Source organism: Prionailurus bengalensis, chromosome A1, assembly GCF_016509475.1.
Source record: "Prionailurus bengalensis isolate Pbe53 chromosome A1, Fcat_Pben_1.1_paternal_pri, whole genome shotgun sequence".
Lineage (NCBI taxonomy): Eukaryota > Metazoa > Chordata > Mammalia > Carnivora > Felidae > Prionailurus > Prionailurus bengalensis.
In genome coordinates this window covers 101,379,655-101,402,711 of record NC_057343.1, presented here as the reverse complement: position 1 = coordinate 101,402,711, position 23,057 = coordinate 101,379,655, and the positions used below count along the sequence as shown (strand labels likewise).

At 41.6% G+C, this 23,057-nt stretch overlaps 1 long non-coding RNA gene across 1 annotated transcript; it reads left to right on the top strand.

Annotated features, from left to right (window-relative positions):
• The first annotated feature begins 16,516 nt into the window (after nucleotides 1-16,516).
• Nucleotides 16,517-17,136, top strand: LOC122472389. The gene is made up of 2 exons (XR_006294427.1): nucleotides 16,517-16,862; nucleotides 17,040-17,136. It is a non-coding gene; the product is annotated as an uncharacterized LOC122472389 (long non-coding RNA).
• The last annotated feature ends 5,921 nt before the right edge of the window (nucleotides 17,137-23,057 follow it).

Sequence of the window (23,057 nt, the reverse complement as noted above, 5' to 3'; positions counted from 1 at the left end):
TTTATTTTATTTATTTAAAAAATTTACTGCTTATTTATTCTTGAGAAAGGGAGAGTGTGTGAGCAGGGGAGGGTCAGAGAGAGAGGGAGACAAAGAATCTGAAGCAGGCTTCAGTCTCTGAGCTGTCTGCACAGAGCCTGATGTGGGCCTTGAACTCACTGTGAGATCATGACCTGAGCTGAAGTCGGATGCTTAACCAACTGAGCCACCCAGGCGCCCCTGAAATTATTTTAAAATAAACATTTTGTAAAGGAAGAAAATGGTGATAAGTCTGGGGAGGTGATCACAAGCATTGCACAGGTTTTTCTCCCTTTGCCTGTAGGTCAATGAATTGAACTTCGAAAGCACTCCGATACATGTACTTTTCAAGCAAAACTTACGTGTTACCAACTTCTTCACCTCTCTCTACATCTTCCTTTTCCTTGGTGCCATGTTATAGTTTAACAGCCAGATCTCTAAGCAGTATTCCATATGTAGCAATATTGATAGGATACTGATTTGTATCCAATACCCTTTCCTGACAAAGACTGGCAACGTGTTTAACTTTTGGCTGCAGCACCATAGGATCTATGCTTTTAGGGGCCTATAAATGTGACTTTAAGATTCAGCCTGCAGATCGGGACAGGATAGAACTTTAAAGTTTCCTTGGGGAGGGCTGGGATTATCTGTACTCCCTTCCCACCTGCCCTCTGTACCCTTTGGATTATCCTAATTTGTGTGAAGTTTTCATTTGCTTTTTTTTTTTTTTTTAATTTTTTTTTCAACTTTTATTTATTTTTGGGACAGAGAGAGACAGAGCATGAACGGGGGAGGGGCAGAGAGAGAGGGAGACACAGAATCGGAAACAGGCTCCAGGCTCTGAGCCATCAGCCCAGAGCCTGAACGCGGGGCTCGAACTCACGGACCGCGAGATCGTGACCTGGCTGAAGTCAGACGCTTAACCGACTGCGCCACCCAGGTGCCCCTCATTTGCTTTTTAAAAAAAAATATTTATTTATTTATTTATTTAATGAGAGAGAGAGAGAGAGAGAGAGAGAGAGAGAGAGTGAACGAGTGGGGAAAGGGCAGAGAGAGAAGGAGAGAGGGAAACCCAGGCAGGATCCACGTTGCCAGTGTGGAGCCCGACACAGGGCTTGATCCCACCAACTGTGAGATCCTGATGTGAGCCAAAACCGAGAGTCAGACGCTTAACCAACTGAGCCACCCAGGTGCCCCTCCTTTTGCCTTTTTGTTTTCTACCTTTCTTATCATTGCCAGAATCTTATGATTCCTGTACAGGGCGGGAAACATTTGAATCTGGCATGTCAGACATTGGTAGCGCTATCTGGCCAATTCTGGGTCGACTACATTAGAAGTTTATTTGTATGGAGGCTAATAAGCTTCGCTGGTAAAAAAAAAACTTACGGGAGTGTGTCATCTCTAAGGTAATCACATAGGACTAGAACCTCTTGTAGATTATTTACCATTTGATCTGATATCTCTTACTTTGAAAGAGTCTGTGAATGAGAATTTTCCTTATGTCTACATCACGGCTTTTCTGTTACCTCCTTTTTTCCATTCACTAGGGGAGAGTGCCACTATGGCTAAACATTTTATATATATTATCTCTAATCTTTTTAGGCATTAGTATATATTCTTTTCCAGATGAGAAAACTGAAGTTCAAAGTTCAAAGATTATACAACAACTAGAAAAAATATCACTTTGAACTTTGTGATTATTCTAGAATGCCATGATCCCCAAATCTCCAGGTAATCCCAGGGAAGCTCTAACAGATTCTAGCTAGCTATTTACTCTCTGATACATTTAGGTAGCATAACTATCTACTTCTGGCAAATCACATAGGAGTTCTGCTCCCTCTAGAATCAGAGTTCTTTGGAAACCATTCAAAAGGAAGAATAAAGTACACCCAGCAGCTTTTTTTAAAATGAGGATGATTGATTAACTTCCATTAGGTCTGTGGCCTAATTCTTAGGCCTTTAGGAATGACTATGGGCCTTGAACACAAGCTTATTTTCAAATCTCTGAAAAAGTTCTCTGGAGTTACTTCTAGATTTCAACATCCTCATTGGCATCCAAAAAACTAGATTTTCAATGACTACATAATGCCTGGGAATGGCAAAATTTTACCCTATGAGAGACCAAACTCTAAAACAGTGACTTATACTATAAATTAACAAATTTTGGGGTTGCCTGATTGGCTCAGTAGTTGCAGCATTGCGACTCCTGGTCTTGGAGTCATGAGTTCAAGCCCCATGTTGGGTGTTGAGATTAACTCAAAAAAAAAAAAAAAAAAAAAAAAAAGAAACAAATTTTGCTTCCCTGCATCTAATTTTAATAGTAGTTTTGGCTTCTATTAACCAGCCTGATAATGCACTGTAGTAAGCTGCATTTGTCGGAGGATAACATTTTATGTCTAGAAATAGTGCTTCCCATTTTTTTATTTTGAGTTAGTTTTATTTGAGTTACTCTATACACAAAAAATAGATATTTATGACTTATATTATGTTAAATAGTTGTTTCTTCTACTTTTTGTACCGTGCCTTTTTGTTTCATTCAATCTTAGTGAATCCTACAAGGGCAATTTTTTAAAAAATAGCACTTAAGGTAAAGAGGGATCTCGAAATAATTTGAGGCAGAAACTGCTTCTTGTCTGGAAGTTCAGTTACTAGCAACATAGTCATTGTTTTATATTTTAAGCAATACGATATGATCATAATATAGCCTACTTACACTTTTTTTTCCCTCAAAATGTCTGTTTTCTCTGTTCTTATTTTCTAACCCATGGTAGGAGGCTAGAATTATACATTTCCTCTAAGGAAGGAAATGCTGAACACTGCAAAGAGTCACAGAGGAAACAAATAGTATTTGTATATAAGAGTAAATTCAAGATACCTCAAAGCTATAACACTGACTTTAGAAATTCAGATATTTTGTTCTTATCCAAGTAAATTTACTTTGTTGGTTGGTAATCGGTGACTGAAAAGAAGGTATTGTTAACTAATATTACCCTACTTATTCACCATACACTTGGCTTTTCTGCCTTTTGTCAAAAGCAAAAACAGAGTTACAGTACTTAGAAGTTCGAGTGGTAGGTCCTTTGCAGGAAAAGAAACTACAGAACACTTTTCCTGTGCTCTACTTTTTATTCATGGCCACATTGTAAGCTAGGAAATATAAAGGGAATATCCAAAGCGAAACAAACCAAAAAGAGACAAAGTCCCAGAGAAAGAGACATCCCTTAAAATTTGCCAATTTCTTTTTAGGAGTTCACCAGATTTTACATTACTTTGATGATTTCAGCCATTCTTTAGAGAGGTAGGTATAACTATTAGAGAAATAAGATCAACTTGGTCCTCTCATATTTTTATTGATAGAGTTATTAAGCCATCTGTTTACTGTTGGAAACTGCTCAGGTTTCACAGTCCTTGGGGTTTCTTTCAGAAGAACCAAGGTTGTGATGTTATATAGAGTTGGGATTTTATTTATACATACAGGGTTAAAGTTTTTGGGTCAATATTTTTTTTATGATCCATTACACAGAAATGATAATGTTTTGCTGGTTTTATTACAATCAATCCTATGATCATAATTTTGTTATTTATGGAAACTTTAGACTCCAGTGCTATGACAAAGGTCTTCTGTTTTGTTTTCTGCCTGTGATAAAATCTCAGAATTGGAAAGGATTATGTATTAAAAGAGAGCGAGCAAGGGGGGGTGGGGGGAGAGAGTGAGTCCAAAGCAGGCTCCACACCTAGCATAAAGCCCAATAGGGGGCTCAGTCTCATGACCATGAGGTCATGACCTAAGCTGAAATCAAGTGTTGGATGCCTAACCGACTGAGCCACAAAAGCACCCCAGAATTGGAAAGGATTTTGAAGATCAATCCAACTTCCTCCTTAGTGTAGAATATTTACCTTGGTGTCTTAGGCAAATTAGCATTGATGCTTTCACTGAATACCTCTTAATATGACTCTTCTTTTTTCTAGAAGCTCTTTACCATTCCTAGAGAGCTCTAGCTGTCGCAGACTTCCACATCTGAACACACAACAAACACAAGTCTATTTCACTTTTACCTGTTAATTGTTTTCTGTCTTCCTGTCTGGAGGATTTGTGGTAAGCTCTAGTCAACATCAAACAATACAGCCTAAAGTTCCACAGATTTTGGAGAAGGAGTTTTGATCCCTATTTGATTTCCTGGGATTAAAAGTGGATGTAGGACCCTGGGATAGATTGTGCTCTTGGGGTAGATTATCTGTACTTACTGTGTTCTAATAACTCAAAATGGAATAAGTTGGCAAGGATAAGCTGTAAAATCAAGTTCATTAATCTAAGTACACCCTATGCTGTTTGTAGCAAGAATGTTTCCCTTTAAATAAAATTAAGTGAGAGATACAGACCTTTCAAGTCAGAAGTGCTCTTAGATTTGGAGTTCAAATTCTTCGTTCTATGGCTGGAGGAACCTTACCCAGCGCATTTGCTAGCATTTGCTAGCGAAGTTCCCAGGGATCTCTAGGGACCTCAGAGGCTTACCAGATGCTTTACAGATAGTGTGAAGGTTTCAGGGGGACTAATAAAATAATTTTGTTTACAGGCATTTTCTGAATATTGAGGTTTCACATGACTTACTATTTTCACAGGAATCTTTTCTATCTCAATAAGTACGATATTCTTTTTTTTTTTTTTTAATTTTTTTTTTCAACGTTTATTTATTTTTGGGACAGAGAGAGACATTGCATGAACGGGGGAGGGGCAGAGAGAGAGGGAGACAACAGAATCGGAAACAGGCTCCAGGCTCGGAGCCATCAGCCCAGAGCCTGACGCGGGGCTCGAACTCCCGGACCGCGAGATCGTGACCTGGCTGAAGTCGGACGCTTAACCGACTGCGCCACCCAGGCGCCCCAATAAGTACGATATTCTTAAAAGTGTGCATGTGCGACAAGTGGTGGTCAGTTCATCTAGTGTGACATATGCAAAATTTCTTCGTTGTTTCCATTGGTTACATTTGCCTTTTTGTCTTCTTTTTATATATTGTGAAATGCCCAGTTCACAAAAATGAATCAATGAATCAAAGTGACACACATAGCCACACAAAGGCTCCAACTCTGTGTCACTATAAAATGTGACTCTCATGATCTGAGACAAATGAATTAGGACCGGGAAGATTTCACTCAGGCAGCTAGAATAGAAAAGGGCGAAATCTGAAATAAAAGATAAACATCTGAATACTGGGTTTAATGAGACTGGCAGAGTCACTTTCGCACTCATTTCTGGTGCATTGCCAGTTATGGAACTTCTATACGGTGGTATGAACACATTTGTGTAATTTTCAAGCAAAGTGGAGTGATTTCACTGGTAAGTCAGTAGAATTTTTCCAAGAAAAAGTATAAAAGAATGCTTTCCAGGACAAAACTGCTGGCGTTTAAGAGAAGGGCAGGCATACAAAGGCTTCATTCAAAGCTTCAATACTTATAGGAAAACAGAAAATTACACCAGTCTTAAGAAAGTTATAAAGGCAGCTAAGAAAGTGAAGATAATTATTACGATCAGATGTAAAGCAAGCAAGGAAAAAAAAAAAGCCTTTGACAAATTCCTTGTCAAATGACAAGACGGGATGGTGTAAAGTCACTAGCACCCGATACGGAGGAACAATTACTGTGAAGAACATGCGAACAGACATTTTATTTTATAATTGGGTGAAATTTCCTTCAATATGTGGGAGGAACATAGATGAAGGGAGAGGTGTCTGAGGTCTGCTTCCTTTGTTTATGCTAAAAAAAAAAATGCAAGCTTCAAGAAAGTGTTCTTTGCACTTAGGTAATGATGACTGTAAGGGCATCGCAGAGTGTGGAAAACGTTCACTGGTTTAGTACTAACAGAACTTTCTGCTCAGCAGGGAAGGGCGCTGCAAAAGGAATAAAGGAAGCCACGGCGCATATCAACCCACACATTGTTTTAGTCACAGAACGTGGTTCGTGGTTGATTTAATGGTGGGAGAGACTGAACAGTTCTGAATATGACAAAATTGTAGCTACTGGGATTATGTCTTCTCAGAAATGTGCTGAGAAATGGGTAACAAATATAAGACTGGCTGCTTTTTCAGGGAAAGATGTTTACTATTTATTTATTTGTTTGTTTACTATTTATTTATTTATTTGGAGCGGTGGGTAGGGACAGAGGGAGAGGAAGGGAGAATCCCAAACAGGCTCTGTGTTGTCAGCATGGAGCCCAATGTAGGGCTTGATCCCAGGACCCCAGGATCATGACCTGAGCCCAGATCAAGAGTGAGAAGCTCAACCGACTGAGCCACCCAAACGCCCCCACACTTTTTAAGTGAGGGAAGACATAGGACATTTTTTTTTCATGTAGGTAAAGACCACTCCAGTGATTTCAAAAGGCTGGTTTAAGTGATGTATCTCAGCAACAACTCAGTTTATTGACTAGCCTAAAGTGACCACTTGAGGGGTGCCTGGGTGGCTCAGTCGGTTAAGCATCGACGTCAGCTCGGGTCATGATCTCACGGTCTGTGAGTTCAAGCCCCGCGTCAGGCTCTGTGCTGACAGCTCAGAGCCTGGAGGCTGCTTCAGATTCTGTGTCTCCCTCTCTCTCGGCCCCTCCCGTGCTCATGCTCTGTCTCTCTCTGTCTCAAAAAATAAATAAAAACATTAAAAAAAATTAAAAAAAATAAAGTGACCACTTGAGGGCTGAAGTATCATTTTTAATGCTAAGGGTAACCTATCAAGGTCTTCTCGAATCAAACAAAACTGCAAATGTCTGATTGCCAGGAATTTGAGTCTTTCTCAGGAACTAATGATTTTCTCACTCATCAGAGACAGAAAACAATGATGCAGCATCAAAGATATTTAAAAACCACATCCAGCAGCTGTGACAGAACATGAAAAGAGTGGATTATGAAAAGTTGTGGCAGATGTTAATTGTGCATCTACCCCCACCCACCTCAAGAGCTGTTCTTCCCCAAAGGACCACCATTTGGTTCAGGGCAGCCCCAAGGTATGAAAAGCAACAATTCTAAATGAATGAATGAATGAATGAATGAATAAGCGGGCTCCTGGGTGGCTCACTTGGTTGAACACCCGACTTTGGCTCAGGTCATGATCTCACGGTTTGTGGGTTTGAGCCCCGTGTTGGGCTCTGTGCTGACAGCTTGAAGCCTGGAGCTGTTTTGGGCTCTGTGTCAACCTCTCTCTCTGCCCCTCCCTAGCTCTCTCTCTCTCTCTTTCTCTCTCAAAAATAAACAAAAAATTAAAAATATTCTCAAAAAAAGAAAAAAGAAAGTTCATTATAAAAAGTAAGCATTAAAAAATTAAAAAACAAAAACAAAAGCAACAGTTCTATGTGGGACCATGTACAGTGTCATGGGTTGTGTACAGTACAACTACTGTGGTCATTTTCTCTTGTCTAGGATAATTCCAGCATTTCTGTTCCCTTTCACTTGTAGAGAGGGGTGGGCATAAGGCATTGTTCTAGAAATGAGACAGAGGATGAAGTGTTTGGGGTCCTCTGGGAAAGACTAAGGATGATAAGCCAATACACTAAGGGTAATAGAAGAAAGATATAAAGTTTGCTTCCTTGATAACATCAGTGAACCACTAAACCAAGGTCAGAGCGACCTGTCTAAGGACTTGTTATTATGTGAAAAATAAACCTCAGTTTGGTTAAGCAGTGTTACTGGGCATTAATTACTTGCAACCAAAAATCTTCTTAACAGGTACATAGTATACCCATTTTTTAGGAGAAGGATACTAATTCATCTATGTAAATACAGCTGCTATTAATATTTTGGTTGTTTCACTCCCAGATTTTTCTGTATATCCACATGGCACATAAAATCAAGTCCCTTCTATATTGACATGCAGTGGGGTGTCTGGGAAAACAGAACACCTGACATTGTTGTATTTTAAATGAAGAGATCAAGTCTATAGCAAGTAATTTTTGTTATAAGAATCATTTGAGTACTTTTCCTTACTTATTAGAAGTAAGGCAAGATGTTTACATTGCTCTACCAAAATTCTATACTGAGATACTCTTTTTCTGTTAGAAAGTCTTTGTCTCTGAACAACTCCAGTATATAGAGCATAGATACGGCGTGCCCTACTTGGCCTAAGGAGTCCAGAGGCTCTTTTAAGAAAAGGTAACACAGCCACTGTGAAAGTTATTTCACTGGAGTGAAATAACCATGTGTTTAAAATTTTTTTTTTAACGTTTATTTATTTTTGAGACAGAGACAAAGCATGAACAGGGGAGGGGCAGAGAGAGAGGGAGACACAGAATCGGAAGCAGGCTCCAGGCTCTGAGCCATCAGCCCAGAGCCCGACGCGGGGCTCGAACTCACGGACGGCGAGATCGTGACCTGAGCTGAAGTCGGACGCTCAACCGACTGAGCCACCCAGGCGCCCCAATAACCATGTGTTTAAAATAGACGGACCCAAGAGCTGAGTCTAGGACTATGGTGGCAAAGGGGTGGAACAAAGGGACATAGGTTGGCAGACCCTAGAAGCTTTCCCACCCGCTCCTCTTGGGAGCTGGCTTAGACCTGGAATACTAGCTGTGCAAACATGTCAGTTTCTGTAACTTTGAGAACTGTGCCCAAGTCAATGTGGACCTATCTTGATCCCCCCAAAACACTACAGAATGGGTTTTTCTTCTCAAGAACAATTATAACAAAGGCAGGAATCTGCACCTGGACAGAGGATAACAGTGGGGAGGATATCAGCCATAGCAAATGGGGGAAGTCCCTTTGGGAGACTGTCACTTCACCAGAGGAAAACTGCTCCACAATGGAGAAGCTCATCTGCTTACCCCAGAGGCTTACACGTAAATGCCGACGAAGGTCAGGCTGGTAACATAAATGAGTTGTCTTGGTTTAATCATTAATTAGTTGATTTAGTCAACTGCTATTTGTCAAGCAACTGTCCTAACCACGTGGAATATATCAGGGGAAAAAAAACAAAACAAAACAATGCAACCCACTACAATAAACAAAATAAAACAATTCATGTCATAGATTGCAGGAAGGGGTGTTTATATGCAGGTGGTGTGTATGAAGGTAAACGTGAACGAACAATCTCAAGGGAGGCAATAGAACAGAGAGTGGTTAAGTCGGTGCCAGACAGGTCTGCGCATGCCCTGCCTGGAGGGGGCAACCATTGTCAGACTCAGGTGATTGCTGCCGGCAGGGAGGTGGGCCCAGGGTCACCAGATCTAATGGTTTTTAAGGAGAAGTTATACATCTCTGTTTTTGCATTCAATTTCCTGATTTTTAAGTGGAGGCATGCATTTCAACGTGAAAAGCCATCGGGATGATGTTAAGATGTTATGGGGGAAGCTAGAGGAAGGGTATGTTGTTTTCACAGCATCTTGTGACCTAAAATTATTTCTAAATAAAAAACTTATAGGAAAATATTGCAAGTACTAAAATGATCTGGATACGGCTTATAAGTTGTCAGTTACAACTTTTACTTTATAAATTGATTCTCTGGTAAAGGAAATTTGAAAGAGCTATAATATCTGTTCATTAGTTTGTCCATTTTTCATCCATCTGTTCTTTCAAAACTACTTATTAAGAGTCTATTATGGGGGCACCAGGGTGGCTCAGTCGGTTAAGCATCTGACTTTGGCTCAGGTCATAATCTCATGGTTCATGGGTTTGAGCCCTGCATTAGGCTCTGTGCTGACAACTCGGAGCCTGGAGCCTGCTTCAGATTCTGTATCTCCCTCTCTCTCTGCCCCTCCCCTGCTCATGCTCTGTCTCACTCTCTCAAAAATAAATAAACATTTTTTTTAAAGAGCCTATTCTATGTGTTCAGGTAATAGGGCTATATTAGGGAAGAAAAGAGATCATGTAACATAGTCGATGAATAAATTATATAGTATTTTAGTTTTTAAAAATTTATTTTATTTTAGGGAGAGAGAGAGGGAGGGAGAGAGAGAGAGAGGGAGAATCTGAAGCAGGCTCCACACTCAGTGTGGAGCCCGATGTGGGGCTCGATCCCATGAGACTGAGATCATGACCTGAGTGGAAACCAAGAGTCAGAATCTCAACTTGACTGAGCCACCTAGGCATCCTAATTATATAATTATATAGTTATAGACTATGTGTATGTGGTTATATAGTTATATCGTTTTAGAGAGTGATAAATGCTATGGAGAAAATGGAGGGAGGATGGAGAGGGAGAGAGGGAGGCAACTTAAAATAGATCACTTTCCTGAGGAGAAAGGCAACCTAGTTGGGTTTGCTCTGCCCTGACAGAATATGAAGAGTGGACACTGTTTTTGCTCTGAAGACTGAGCCAGGGACTAGCGACAGGTGGCAATTTTTGCCTCAGTCCTCTAGGGGCGGGGTTAACCCTGCCCCAAAGCCTGGCAGTACAGAGACCCAACCAGAAGTCAATACTCCTGAGGGTGCCGGTGGTGGTCCCCAGACATACACGGGGAAGGATGTTTAAGATTTCAGTGACACTGGTAGGAAGTAGCCAGGTGGCCCTTCCTCCTCTCACCTTCCCTGAGAATCAAAAGACTTTATAAGTAGCTTGCTTACGGTTGCCCAAAACACTAAGAATTATAAACAGAAAATTACTCAGAGTTCCATAGCTAAAAATAACTCTTTCATTACTCTCTCTCTCTCCCCCACACACTCATACATTTCTAAATAAGTGGTATATTTTATACTAAGTGTATTTCCTTATGTTACTAAGTAGTTTTCAGAATAATGATTTTTTATGGCTATAGGAGAGCCATCATTTGGATGCACGTGATAGATTTATTTATTTATTTAAATGTTTTATTTATTTTTGAGACAGAGACAGACAGAGCATGAGTAGGGAGGGGCAGGGAGAGAGGGAGACACAGAATCCGAAGCAGGCTCCAGGCTCCGAGCTGCCAGCATAGAGCACGACGTGGGGCTCGAACCCACAAACCGTGAGATCATGACCTGAGCCAAAGTCGGATGCTTAACCGACTGAGCCACCCAGGCGCCCAACACGTGAGAGATTTAAATCTTCCTGATTCTTGGACATTTAGGTTTTTATTACTTCCTTATTATATATAATGTAGCAACGAACAAGGCTGAATATAAACTTCTGTGTGAATCTGCGAACTTTAAAACTTGTAATTTTCCTGGCTCAATTGCATTTCAAAATCACTGTACCAGCTTATAGTTCCACCAAAATACATGAGAAAGACCATTCCCTGTTATTTGCCAATACTGTATATTATCATTCTTAAAATTCCGCATATTTTTCACGGCAAAGAATGGAATTACTATTTTATTTTGCATTATTTTGATGTATTAAGTTCTTTCTAAATATTTGTTTTTAATGTTTATTTACTTTCGAGAGAGAGAGACAGAGTGTGAGCAGGGGAGGGACAGAGAGAGAAGGAGACATAGAATCTGAAGCAGGCTCCAGGCTCCAGAGCTGTCGGCACAGCGCCCGATGTGGGGCTAGAACTCAACAACCGTGAGATCACGACCTCAACTGAGTGTCCGAGGACACTTGACTGAACCACCCAGGAGCCCCTTGATGTACTAAGTCTAAGAAAACTTTATTACTTGGGACTTTACACAGGGAATCTGCTAGGTGACAGTGTACATTGTTTAGACTGTTTTAATGTTTTTTCTATTCCCTTAGACCTAAAGTTTTTAGTACGGGTTTATCTGCTAGGTGGATATGCGACCCTGGATAATTGATGAACTACTCTGGGCCTCTTTTATTTCAACTGTAAGACGATGATCACTAAAGTTCCTTCTGGAATTTTTCAGTGAGAAACGAGACAGATTTAATACGTGGTTTTTAATTGGCTAGTTCTAAAATGTAACCTCAGGACGGGGCTGTGGACTTGACTCATCTGGAGGTGCTGCTGAAGGCGGAAGAGCACAGAAAAGCAGCAGATTCCTACACGTAGTATTTAACACCTTCACAGTGCCTGCATAAACTAGTGTTGGAACTTTGCGTCTGATGAGAAATAACATCATTTGACATATTCTACACCTCTATTTTTCTAGGCATTTACATTTTTTTTTTTTAACAGAGAGAAGACTGTGCTTCCTCGTGAGCTTTATAATTGCCACTTAAACATCGTAATGCAATTTGTTAGCCATTTCAAGCACACCTGTGCGTACTCCCCCTAGTGGTTGAAGCTATTTAAAATATTTATTAAACATTCCAGCTGAATGTGTAGCTATACTGTACCAATGTTGAAATTTGTTCTCTCATAAACTTTCCTCATCTATCCAGAACCACTATTGCTTAAAAAAAATTCTTTCTTTAAAATTTAATTTGATTTTAATTTTTTTTTCAACGTTTATTTATTTTTGGGACAGAGAGAGACAGAGCATGAACGGGGGGGGGGGGGGGGGGGGGTCAGAGAAAGAGGGAGACACAGAATCTGAAACAGGCTCCAGGCTCTGAGCTGTCGGCACAGAGCCTGACGCGGGGCTCGAACCCACGGACCGTGAGATCATGACCTGAGCCGAAGTCGGACGCTCAACTGACTGAGCCACCCAGGCGCCCCCAAAAATTCTTTTTTAAATGTTTATTTATTTTTGAGAGAGAAAGACACAGAGTGTGAGCGGGGGAGGGGCAGAGAGCGAGGGAGACACAGCATCTGCAACGGGCTCCAGGCTCTGGGCTGTCAGCACAGAGCCTGACCCTGGACTCGAACTCACGAGCCACAAGATCATGACCTGAGCTGAATGAAGTTGGATGCTTAACTGACTGAGTCACCCAGGCGCCCCTAGAACCACTGTTGCTTTTTAATGCATCATTTAAGGTGAAGGCGGAAAAAAAAAAAGACATGGGGAGATGATTTTTGTGCCATTTCAATGTAACCGAAAGGGACACAAAGTAATCCATTAACTCAATTCAAAAGAAATTTGTTGCTCAGTGTGAGTACAGTACTAAGGTACACAAAGAATGACAGGGTTCTGTCCTCAGGGAGCTCATAATGTACGGAGGGTGTATGTGCTAGAGTCTGGGTTATTCTTTGTCTTTGTCTCCTCTGTGCAGCACACAACTCTTGGCACCTTGGGAGAGGCATGAGGCTTGCTTGGGAGGGTTTTCACAGGACTGTGGGCATGGATTTAGTTCTGGGCTTCCGTCCCCACTAGAGTCCTCTGAAATGCTAGTGATCCCACTGGGTTTCCAGCCCCATAGGGCATGCTGCCCTCCAGAACTGAATCCTTTCAACATAACCATGAGACCCCTTTGAGTCTTCCCATCTTCCTTCAGGACTTCCTTATCTCTCTGGTGGAAGGGGAACAGAAACTTCCTGTTGCTTTATTTTGCCTTCTGGGCTCCAAAGGAAGCTTTGACAGGGGGCTATGTCAGCTAGCCATGGCTTCTTTTCTGCTTCGGTGCTGTCTCTAGATTCAACCTTGGCCTTGACATTATAAGTGGGGAAGATGTTCCATGTCTCCCTTCAAAGCTCTGCTGTACCTAAATATCTTGCATTTCTCTCTAGGATCTCTTCTCCCAACCCATGAGAACTCAATTTGGACAAAGGGATGGGGAATCACAAAGCCTTCTACCAGGAGTTTTGAGTGAAGGGCCAAAAATTAGACATCTGTCTGTAGCTTCTTTCTGACACTTCAGTCCTGTTTCTTGGAGCAGTGCTAGTCTCAAGGTCACAGCCTGGGTAGGAGAGGACCACAGGAGACACGTGTCAGTTAATTCCTCCCTTATTTCAAGACAAGAAATACCCCAATAGGAGTGGTGTCAACTGTGAGGAAGAATGAAGACAAATGTTTCGGGAGAAGGAGGGGGAAAAGAGGAATAGCATTTCATTTGGAGGTTAGGAGGCTGTAAATACCTTTGAGAAGTAAATTCCAGGGTGCCTGGTTGGCTCAGTCAGTTAAGACTCCCACTCTTGATTTTGGCTCAGGTCATGATCTCACAGTTGGTGAGATAGAGACCAGCATGGTGCTCAGTCCTGTCAGCTGAATCCTGCTTGGGATTCTCTCTTTCCCTCTCTCTCTGACCCTCACCTGCTCATGTTCTCTTGCTCTCTCTCTCTCTCTCAAAAATAAATGTAAAAAAAAAAAAAAAAAGAAAGAAAGAAAAAAGACATTCCAAGTCTCTGATAGTCTGTGGTTGAAGGAGGAAGGGGGTAAGGGGTGTGTGTTGTGGGTGGCGAAGTTTAACACATCGCACTGAGCACTTAGTGTACCGAGCACTGCTTTAAGTGCTTTAGGTGAATTAACTCATCTCAAGACAGTTGTCTTTCCCTCCCACTAACAGATAGAGAAACTGAGTTCTAGAAAGGTTAAGATGTCTGTCCAAGAACAACACACAGTTCGTAAGTGGAAGAGGCAGCCTGACTCTGCAATCCTATATGCTGTTGCGGTGGGTGAAGAGCTCGTGAAAAGCAGAGGGGAGCCCAGCCCAGACATTTCATTTTAGACTAAGGATTTCTGAACCCCTGTAAAGAGGGGAGAAGGAGTTGGTGGGGAGGAAGGAGAGCCTACCTTTAACCAACATTCATTTGATGAATTACTAACATGCAGGAGAACAAGCAAGTAAGATGCGATAGGAAAAGCAAGGAAGACAGAAGTGCGCGGCCCCGAGGGGAGCCAGGACAGAGGCAGGGTCGGAGGGGAGCGTGGAGAGATCCTGAGCCTATGGGGAGACATCAGGATGGCCCAAGACGGGGGAGGCTATGAACCATTGGCAGGATGACTTTGGTTTTCTCCTTGGTGGAGAGTGGGAAGAACTCTCGAATCTGTCGGGAGTGGCTCTGGGGGAATGCCCTAAGGGGTCAAAGAGAAAGGAAGGAAAAACTACTGAGTCACGCTGAAGTGTTCTGATGACCCAGTTAGGTACCAGACCCTATACCGTATGTATTGTGTACCTTTCATCACAGTAGCCTTGCGTGATCAACACGACTACCCTGATTGAATTGGACAAAGAGAAGCGGGGAATTGAAGCCATTTGCTTACGGTTATTTAGCTAGTAAGTGGTGGAACTTCCGGTCAAATTCAGGGGTTCGGAAATTCGGGGGACTTCCCGGCCCAGCAGTTCGTGGTGACATAAAGCACCAAGAGATGACCTTTGAGGCGGTGAGAGTCGATGAGGCCCCCCGGGGGAGACGGTAGCGTGGTAAAGATGGTGACCCGTCTGGGGCCAAAGCCCATGTATTTCTACTACTCAGTGGTATTGCAGAATGCACCTCTAGTAGACTCCCTCAAGTGTACTTTGTACCTTTGAGGTTCAAGTCTTGGCAGCTTGAGAGCAGAAAAAAAAAAATAGATGAGAGGCACCCAGAGTTGGGGGCTGATACGGAGTGAGTGGTCAGATAGGCGTGGTCAGGTGGGTGGGTCTAGATAACGCCGCAGGCAAGTCCTGGCCACTCCAGGTCCCCTTGAAGGGCTGTACTGTGTTCCAGAACTTTTAAGTCCGTTTACAACAAGCCGCTTCGAAATTGAAACTTCTAGTCGAAATTTTTACCTCGCGCAAAGTCTTGGCATTTCAGATCTCTTTCTCTGAGTTTCAGAAAAATCTTTGCGATCTCATTGCATAGCAGAACACAGGCTGATGAGCCATGTATATTCTTGGAAGAAAACTGCATTTTCAGAACTGGTTTGAAACACGTTTTTCTAAAAATTCTGCTGTTGATGTCTGTTTTCTTCTCGCAGCCATGTGGATGAATACATTCTTACCCTTTATTTTATCTTTCTAAACAAAATAAAATAGGATATCTGTTCAAAAACATTTAATAAGGTAAAAGAAAAGCCAGTTGGAAAAAAAGGTCAGCAGGACACAAGGACGTGTGATATTTGCTGAAAGCGCCTGTCAGAAGATTCTGAGTAAGTTAGATTGGCCAAGGGAAACAAGATACAATTAAGGCGAAACTCATTCCCCCAAGATCGCTGAAATGTGAGTTTAGGAATCCGGAGAGGTAGGAGGCCAAATGAGATCTAATTGTGTCTTATTTGACTTGGCCTTTTAAATGGATAACCCTTGGCGTTCTCTGCAAATATCACACTTTTGTCAAACTGACCTTACTCTAATGTGTTTTTCTTTTTGTAAATGTGAAGTATTTTTGATCATACAATAGTAACTCAATTAATAAGATTTTCGAGTACAAAGGCAGACTATGCCCTAAGGGAAACCATATTACCAGTGGAAAAAGTTCCATCCCTCACGATCACATTCTAGCTCAAATAGCTCTCACAGTGGGACCTTGAAAGGGCAAAGAAAAAAAATAGCTCAAGAAATAGTTCTTTTGCAAAGATTCACACTCTCAGTTGAAATACACTAGAAAAATAAGAGACTAGGTCACCCAGATAAAGGGATGTTCACAATCAGGACCGAAAGTGTGAAATATTGTCAACTCCAAATTGTCTTCTAGTTGTGTTATGTAAAAAAGAGTTGTACTATAGAAAAAAAAAAAAAAAACCTAAATCAGACATAGCTCTTAAGCTCACTGTCTTAAGTTTACATTGCAACGCATGATATTTTCTGAAGGAGATTTAACTTCTTCATTTTATTTTTTTTGGTCCTGGTTTCCACGAAAGCCTTCAGCCTTGGCTCCGGCTGACCAGGGTTCTAGTCCAAACTTGGCCATCAACTCGTGATGCATTTAGGCAAACCATTCGTTCTCTCTGGGACTCTTCATTTCCCATCTGCAGATGAGTGTTCTGAACTGGGTGATGGCCAGGTTCAGCTCAAACTGCATGTGACCCTACTTGACTTTGAACCCTGTGAATAATCGAAAGCTGAATTAAAGTTGGAAGGAGGAGGGGTTCTCTTAGTGTGTTTGTTCCCTTGTTTATTGATTGGCTTTAAAAAGAATTCAGGAGAGGGGTGCCTGGGTGGCTCAGTCGGTTGGGTGTCTGACTTTGGCTCAGGTCATGATCTCACAATTCGTGGGTGCAAGCCCCACAGCAGCCTCTGTGCTGCCGGCACAGAGCCAGCTTCCGGTTCTCTGTCTCCCTCTCTTCTGCCCCTCACCTGCTCATTCTTATTACCTCTCTCTCAAAGAAAAAGAAACATTAATTTTTTTTTTTTTTTTTTTTAAATTTCAGGAGAAGGCATTTTCCATGAAAAATCAACACACCATGTCCTGGGAGAGCTGGGATCCTACCTGGCACCTTGTGGGAAACACTTCAGGCCCGGATGAAAGAAGAAGGAAGAGGAGGCCAAAATGAAGGCAGGAGGAAGAGAGGTGATACCCCCCTCCCCCTAAGGATCTGTAACTGTCCTTAACTCACAAAGACTGATTCTTCCTGCCTGTCTTCTGGCCCTTGTGTAAGAACATCCTGCCCCCAAATGTTAGCAGTGTGAATGCCCTTCACTCGGTTTAACGATTCACTGATTGTAAAAAAATGTTTTACCTGGAATAACAAAGCGTATGTATGCCTGGAGCCTATGCCCACTGACCTGAACGGAGCCCCCCACCCCCACCTCCAGAAATGTGCTAAGTGGATAAGGGAAGCCTGGCTAGTCTATATTTACCTAACCAGATAATTGACCGAACTAAATGGTCTTTTATTACCCTTATGTGGATTACTTACTTTGCAGGCTATCCCTAGTCCTTATTAAAACCATGTGTATTCCTGTCCCCCTTCTGAGCACCTTCTCTGAAAATCAATCCATACGTGCTCAGGAATGCAAACCACATGCATTTCAGAGTCAGTGTAAACAAACATAATTAAAAGGGCAAATTTACTTCAGAAATTATCTAATGCCGTCTGCATCAAAATAGAAATGACTTCTCGCTGCTTCCATTTATTCTTGTGGGTATTTGTTAAGTTCAGGCCTGATTTTTCTGGAAAAACAACTTTGGATCTCCAACAGGCTTGATCTGGTCTCCCATCCCTGTGGTGTCCCCCTTGTAACAGATCATTCACGGAGATTACCGTTTTAGCATTTGAAACACAACATTCTTGAGACTGGGGTGAAGATAACCCACGTAGATAAGAGTGTAGGTCAAACTCAGAGAAGTTAAGCTGAAGTGAGTAGGAACAGCATTTCTGAGTCCGAAATATTTCTGTTACATAGGAAGAAGAGATTTACAGTTGAACTTTTGATTATAAAGAGGAAGGAAAATAAATAGCCTCAAAATTCCCATTAAAATAGTATTTTAACATATTCTCACCGACACATAAGGACTTGTTTAAAAGAAGTAACATTTCTTGACCCACAGTGGGTTGCCCTATTGCTTCTTTTTCTTTTGTTCATTGCTCTTCCTTAGAGCTCAAAATGGGGAAGTATTCGGTGTCCTACGGATCTCAAGCTATTGCAAAAATGCAGTCCATAGTAGCTAATACTTTTCTGTGGTCAAAGATATTTTAGGCTGTAAATATTCTTTTAGGAAACATTAATAAATCAATCAGATTTGAAAGCGAGACCTTACAGTTATTTTATGAAATAGTATTTTAAGATAATTTCAGAATGTCAGACACATCCCTCTCAATGGTGATTCTGATTTATTAAATATTCTCACCTCATCTATTAGGGATCTAGAAATTCACCTAGTATATCCACGTCCTTTATAGTTTACCTTAAAGGTGTTAACATGTTTTAAGGTTAAGATAGATTGATTTAAATAATGTTTAAATTTAGAATACCTAGTTTCATAAGTAGATCGTTTTTAGTTCTTTTAATTTTAAAATTATTTTAAAAATATTTAAAGTTTGGGGCGCCTGGGTGGTGCAGTCGGTTAAGCATTCGACTTCAGCCAGGTCACGATCTCGCGGTCCGGGAGTTCGAGCCCCACGTCGGGCTCTGGGCTGATGGCTCAGAGCCTGGAGCCTGTTTCCGATTCTGTGTCTCCCTCTCTCTCTGCCCCTCCCCCGTTCATGCTCTGTCTCTCTCTGTCCCAAAAATAAATAAAAAACATTGAAAAAAAATTTAAAAAAATATTTAAAGTTTGATTATACAAGCAATAAATGCATACATTGTCCTGGTTAAAATTCTGACTCGAAAGACCTGGGTAAAGTCCTTTTTGACTAGCATCTGGAATTTAGGTCTCCTTCCCAGACATTAAGAACACTGCTATTTGTTTAGTGTCCTCTCTGTCAAACAACTGCTATTTGTATGCACATTTCCTGTGAAAAGTATCGAGGATTTTGGAGTATGTTTAACATAACTCGCATGAAATAGCTGTGTTATTCCGTAGCTTGCTTCTTCACTTAGTAGTGATGGGGTTTTGGGGGTTCAGAGCTGATGGCCAAGAAAGAATTCTTGAAGACACCTCCGGTGCAAAAAGGTGATTTTATGAAGGCACGGGGACAGGACCCATGGGCAGAAAGCTGCACTGGGATTTTGACCAGTAACTGATTATATACCCTCAGGTTGGGAGGGGGTTAGGGACAGCGAAAGTCTCTAAGGAATTTTGGAAGCAAGGTTTCCAGGACCTTGTGAGGTTAGATGTTGTTAGGAAAATGCCATTTATTGCCATTTACTAAAACCTCAGTCATGAGACCCTTCGGATGTGTATCAGGGCGCCATAAGCTTGGATTATGATTGCCAGCGTATATCTTGGGGGAGTTGAGATAAAGGAAGTTTCTAAAAAATTTTTTTTAATGTTTACTTATTTTTGAGAGAAAGAGAGAGAGAGAGGGAGAGAGAGACACAGTGTAAATCGGGAAGGGGCAGAGAGAGAGGGAGACACAGACTCCAAAGCAGGCTCCAGGCTCTGAGCTGTCAGCACAGAGCCCGATGTGGGGCTCGATCCCACAAACCATGAAATCATGACCTGAGCCGAAGCCGGCTGCTCAACCGAGTGAGCCACCCAGGCGCCCCTTCCCACTTTATTCTGAGAGTAGAAGTCAGAAGAGAGGAGGCATGCTTTACATAAATTTTTTCCTGAAAGGAAAGACTTTAGGAATTTAAAAAACTAACAAGTCAAAGATGTATAAAACCCCACATTCTGATATCACTGTGTTGCCGGGTAATTTATTTTTATGATTTCACATTTTGAACTTTGAGCATGTTAAATATTTTTACTTAAATGGAACTCAGTTATGATTACTTAAATTACTATTTTCTTTAAGTCAATATTGCTCTAATCGAATCACTATAGTTTTATTTGAAACTATCTGCTTAGAGTTCCCTTAAGGGTATTATTCTTTCATTTTTCTTAGATTAGTATATTCCTATTATTTCTTTAATAGTGTCAATCTTTTTGCTTAAGACTTGTTATACAAAAGTAATATGGTAACTGCACACACTCACTACTGTGTCATTTTTCACCAAATTATTTGACTGTAGTCTTAGGTTTCCAACACTCATTGAAATGTAAAGTTAATAAACATGCCACAATCTCTATAAATAACTTTCCTGATTTTAGACCTGGGCAATAGAAGGATTCAGAAGTTTGTTTGTGTCAATACCATGATTTTGTGGCCAAGGAAAAAGTATTTGATGACATTGCCTTCTTCCTAATTATTTGAAGAGTAGCTACAATTTGTTGAAGGGCTACTATGTGCCAGGACCAATGTTAAGGTAGGGTAAGCTACCACGAGACTACAGTAAATGAATGGCTGAAGAAATGTTAAAATTTGTTTCTCTCTCAGGTAAGAGTCTGCATTAGTTGCTCTAGTCATTCAGGGACTCAGGCTTACAGTCTGTACCGTCTCTTAAGGTCCCTCTGGTGCCATTCCAAGCAGCAGGAAGTGGAAATTCAGCCTGGAGGATTAGGTGTGCAAGGTTTATGGTCCATGAAGGGTCATTGTGCATTTGGATTCCGTTGGATTGGTCTTGGTCACATGGTCAAACTTAGCTGCAAAGAGGTCTGGGAAATGTAGTCTCTTACCGGGCAGCTATTTTCCAGCTACAACTCCACCATCATGGAAAAAGGGGTGTATAGTTGGTAGATTCTGCTGTGGCATTTTACAGAATTATCTGATTTAATTAGTACTCGAAACCAATAGAAAGGGTAACCAAGGGTAACCAAGTCTCTGAAGCTAATTACTTATCTGAGCTTATAAGTTTCGTTAAGGACAGAGTCAGAATTTGAACCTAGGTCATTTTGGCTGCAAAGTCCATGTTCTTAGTCTCTCTGCTCTATGGTGTAACAAAAGCTGGTCTATACCCCAATCCTTTGGGTTCAATAAATTTCAAATATTCCTCTTCTTCAGCAGATTTCCCACACATTCGTAATACCTAAGCTGTACACAGAATGAATGATAATGGTGTTCTTTGACATTGCATTTAGTCTTCCGGTTCTCATTAAAACTACAGATGTTGATCTAAAACAGTTAAGCACATTCTAGTGTTTTCTAGTTTAATTCGGATACTTTCATTTTATGTTTTAAAAATTATTTGGTTTCGGGGCGCCTGGGTAGCTCGGTCGGTTAAGCGTCCGACTTCGGCTCGGGTTATGATCTCACAGTCCGTGGGTTCGAGCCCCGCGTCGGACTCTGTGCTGACCGCTCAGAGCCTGGAGCCTGTTTCGGATTCTGTGTCTCCCTCTCTCTGTGACCCTCTCCCGTTCATGCTCTGTCTCTCTCTGTCTCAAAAATAAATAAACGTTAAAAAAAATAAAAAAAATATATTTGATTTCTTTTTGGTTTTTAAACATGTATTTATTTTGAGTGAGAGTGTGCATGCACGTGCACGAACTGGGGAGGGCACATAGGGAGAGAGAGCATTCCAAGCAGGCTCTGTGCTGTCAGTGCAGAGCCCGACTCTGGGCTTGATTCCACAAACTGTGAGATCACGACCTGAGCCAAAATCAAGAGTCAGACGCTCAACTGTCTGAGCTGTCCAGATGCCCCCAGTTGCTTTCATTTCAAGTGCATTGGTTCTAATCCATTTTGCTGAGTTGGGTTGGCTGAGTCCACACCCATTTCTGGTCATCTGCTTCCTTGTTTTCCTCTAACTCAGGAGCAAAAAGCTGGAAGTGTTCAGCCCAGTTTCATCCAGTGGTAGTCACCAGTTACAGGTCTAACAATGAAATGGAGAGGCAAGTATTCTGAGACTGGCTCCCTCAAGAAGAAGGCTTTGCGTTGTTTGTCTTCTTTTTCCCTGGAACGTGGATGTGGTTTCTGGAGGCTCACTGGCCACCTCACTACCCTGAGGATGGAGATTTATATGCCAGAGGTCTTCCCCTCACCCCCACCCCGCACTTCTCCGTTTCCTCTTTTCTTCTTTTCTAATTTTTTGACTCCAGGTAATGGCAACTTGAGAGCAATCCAGAATTTAGTGTCTGCCTCTGTGTTTAAAGTGAAGCAAGTATTTTAGTGGACAAGGACCAAAGAGTGGTGGTGTGGGAGGGGAAACCTGCCACATGAAAGAAACCACTCCCATTCGCCATTTTGTTCTTTGCAATTCTAGAGATTATATAATCTGGATATATCTGGCCATCTTTATATAATATTTTTTTTTTCAGGGTGGGGGCACAGCTTTGCTTTTAAGCTCTGGGAATGGCAATTAAAAAAAAGCAAGTCCTCCTTCTTTTTGGTAATGCACCATCCTTTCCTCACTAGACTCTTCCAAACATTACCTCGTTATAAACATGAAGAAACCAACTTCACTTCTGAGAGAATTTCTGTTAACTGAATTTCTCCAGGCTTCAGGTTTCTTGGAGGAAAGAAGTTCTCCATGTGAAAAGTATTGGAGTTTTCAAAGTTAACTTGATTCCTTTTTTTTTTTTTTTTAAGTTTCTGTTTATGAAGCTGTCCTTCGAGGGCATGTGAGGACATGGAGGTGGAAGGTCTGAGTAGGAAGGAATAGCTAGAAGCCATGGGTGTGGGGGTGGGGATGGTTTCTCAAGGCAGTTGTCCTGTTAGGTTTCTGAGGAGGCAAAAAATCATGCTCCAGGGGTGTCTCTGCTTTGATCTGTTGAGTTCCTGTGTTTGGGGGATGGGATCTAGACATTCCACCAGCCATACTTCTGGAAAGTCCTTTGTGCACCTCTCTGCACACTTCCTTGCTTCCAGGCTATCATACTAGAATGTTGAGGCTGGCAAATATGCAGGCTCTTAACCTCAAGACCCTGATTTGGTCCTGGTCCAAATGTTTTATTCCTTGACTAAAAAGATCTTCATTCCCGCCAGTGAAGGTGGTTTTCCTTGTGCTTGTTTTGGGGAAGGAAC